The following is a 3337-nucleotide window of genomic DNA, read 5'->3' as shown; positions in this document are numbered from 1 at the left end:
CCATATGTTGCTGCCAAGGACAGGGTTGGTAGATAGATTTTAAGCCAATGGGGACAGAACTGTATGCAAAATTCTCTGCGGTGAGCCTCAGATCTGGATTTCAGCCGAAGAGAAAGGAAACAGCTGACTTGGCCAGGAAGTCTGGGCAGCATAGGGATCCCCACTGCTCTGGGAATAGCAGGTTTTCCTCTAACAGCCCCTCAGGACTGGATCACTGGAAAAGCACTAGTAATCAGCCTATTTTTCAGTCTGGAGCCCATAGGTGGTCAAGGAGCCAGTGATGCCAAAACCAGAGCCAGAAAATTGATTGGGGACCCGAGGATCAATTGCTATTGCCATAGATGAGAAGTCTGGGGTCTGTCCTTTTGAGCTGCTTGTACCATTTCACACCATAATCACCAATACTGGGACTCTTCCAAGGCAGGAGAAGGTGACCCTCTGGCCAGGGCCCCAAGCACTAACGGCGGCTGAGTCAGTACAGACTGGGCCCATGACCCTGCAAGGACGAGAGACATAGACAGGTTGTGCAGGCCTGGTGAGCAGACCTCGGGGTGGGTGTGGTCGTGTGGGGGGGCAGGAACCTGAGTCCGGTTCCTGGGTCCCCTCCCCCAGTGCAAGATGGGGGACAGGAGTCCTGCAGGCCTGATCCCTCAAACCAGGCTGACTCCCGGGGATTTCCCTGCAGCGTCCCAGGAGCATGTGGCGTAGTGAGTCCTCCCGTCTGCTGCGAGTCCTCAGGGGTGAGTCGTGTGTCCAATGAGGTGAGACCTGCCCCTCTTCATGTCCTGCAAGGGAATTTTCAGGGAGGATTGAGGACAGTGAGTGTGTGTTGGGAGGGATGTTTGCAGACCTTCAAACCCCAGGGGGAGGAGGAGTCACAGAGGAGCACAAGCTGAATGTCCAAGGTCAGGCTGCAGTGCCTGGACATCAGTTGTCATGAAGAAGTGGGGATGGAGATGAACCCCAACCTTTGCACCCACCTGCACACCCCCAGATCCCCAGCCACAGGGAGGCAGAGCTGGGGGTCTCTCTCATCCCTTCATCCCCCAGGGGAGGAGCACTGCATTCTGGTCACAGCTCCCCACTCCCACACAGGGTCACACCTCCTTGGATCAGTGGATGGGATGATGTCACCCTGTGCCCCATCACAGCCCCCAGAAACCTAGATGACATTCTCTGCCTGCACGAAGGTGCTGTCACTCTGGGGTACAGTTTGCTGAGCTGTGACAGCACAGCAGTGTGGTGTGGCTGCCGTTACAGTGCTGTAGAGGAGAGTGAAATTATCATGAATACAGTCACCTCACACACTCACCCTCCTCCTTCCTCCACCTACTGTCAATCCCTGGCCTCCTTACCACCTCTAGATTCCTGTCTCTTCCAAAATACAATGAATTCCAGTGATGTGGAATGTAGCCTGTGGTATGTTCTTCTTCCCTATGAAATGTGCCATTAGGGGATCCCCAGGTGGTTCAGCGGTTTAGCACCTGCCTTCGGCCCAGGGCGTGATCCTGGACTCCTGAGTCCCTTGTTGAGCTCCCTGCACAGAGCCTACTTCTCCCTCTGCCTGTGTCTCTGCCTCTCTCTCTCTCTCTCGCTCTCTCTCAGGAATAAAAAAATAAAATAAAGAAATGTGCAGTTAATACTCATGCATATTTTTGAACTTCAAAACTTATTTTCTTTAAATGTTGATTAATATCACTCTTTATGAATATTCATAATATTGGAGGACGTTTTTCTTAACTCAAGTCTGATAATTTTAAAAAGCTGGTATAAAAATTAGTGTGTAGATTTTTATTCCTTTCACCTGAGGTAATATGAAAAAAGTTTCCATAAACAAGCACATCGGGATTTTTCTCTACAAAGATTTTTTTTTACTTTATATAATTTTGAGTATGGCATTGATTTATGTGTTCAATACAACATCAAATAATGAGAACTAGTCATTTGGTTGAAGCTAAGGGAATAATGATCCCAGCTGCACAGAGCGCTGACATGTGCAACAGCAGAGCAGGGACGGGGCTGAAGGACCATGACAGCTTCATGACTTATGAGAGTTTCATTTACTAAAAAATCAGAAGATGATAAGTGAATGTTCACTAGTCTAGAAGAAACTGTCCCAGCTCATGAGCACAAAATTTTTGGTATTTTTAAAGACTCGTTGTGTACAAATGGGGCTAATCTGAGCGACTCTGAGGTGAGAGACGATGAAGGAGTCTCCATTCCCAGGAGGCACCCCAGGATGCAACTGGACCTGAAGCATCAACTGAAGAATCAGCAGAAACCCAGGGGGAGCCTAAGCAGGCAGCTGCTGGGGCGCTCACTCACTTTGTAGATGGGTAAGTAGGTTTATGTCTCACTTCCCCATAGGCCTGGAGCACCGTGGGAGCTTTGAGACTGCTGTCATAGGATGAGCAGTAATAATCAGCCTCGTCCTCAGCCTGAAGTCCAGCAATGGTCAGGTGGCTGTGCTGCCTGATTTGGAGCCAGAGAATCGATCAGGAACCCCAGAGGGTCGAGTATTGGTATTATAGATGATGGTTTTGAGGCCTGTTCCTGGGAGCTGCTGGTACAAGCCCACATAGCTGCTATAACCAACATTGGAGCTGCTTCCAGTGCAGGAGATGGTGACCCTCTGGCCCAAGGCCCCAGACACGGAGGCCGGTTGAGTCAGCACAGACTGGGCCCAGGACCCTGAAAGGGGGAGAGACACAGAGAGGGTGATGCTGGGGTCTAGAGACAAGAGCAGGATGCAGGATGGCACACATCCTCCCAGGCCCCCTTCACGGTCTCCACATCCATTCACCTGTGAAGTGAACGAGGAGGGTGAGGAGGAGAGGGGACCAGGCCATGGTGGAGGTCTTCACTGATCCTGCCTTCTGTGGTCCCACAGCTGAGCAGAGCCTCCCCTCATCTCTCCCTTCCCCTCTTCATCCTCTGGGAGAGGGAGGCGCTCTCCCGTGCAAATAAGTCCCCAGTTGTCTGGTCCCTCAGTGGCCCTGGGTCAAGTCCCTCTGCCTGGGAATGTGAAGGTTGTGGGCAGGGGAGGGGAAGGGCTGTGTAGAAACCTGAGTTAGGGAGGTCCCAGGTGTGAGCCCTCAACAGAGGGCACAGGCAGTGCCTGGTGGCAGGTCCCAGCTATAATTATCCTTGACTCTTCAGAAATGGACCCCATCACCCCCTGGTGTCCAATCCCAGATACACTATTGTGTGACTTGGTGATCAGAGCCCATCTAAAACAAAGTGTGCCTCCCCACTGCTCTGTCCACTGCTTTAGGTCCAGGTCACGGTCCCCTTATGTAACTTCTTATAACATGAGGACAAACTTTCTGCTTTACCT

The 3337-nt window shown here is 51.3% G+C and overlaps 1 pseudogene; it reads right to left on the bottom strand.

The window, feature by feature from the left end:
• Positions 1-1162: 1162 nt before the first annotated feature.
• Positions 1163-2849, bottom strand: LOC140619008 (immunoglobulin lambda variable 1-40-like; annotated as a pseudogene).
• Positions 2850-3337: the final 488 nt, after the last annotated feature.

This window comes from Canis lupus, chromosome 27 (assembly GCF_048164855.1).
Source record: "Canis lupus baileyi chromosome 27, mCanLup2.hap1, whole genome shotgun sequence".
Classification (NCBI taxonomy): Eukaryota; Metazoa; Chordata; class Mammalia; order Carnivora; family Canidae; genus Canis; species Canis lupus.
Note: the sequence above shows the minus strand (reverse complement) of the source record. Positions and strands in the feature narration are given on the sequence as shown.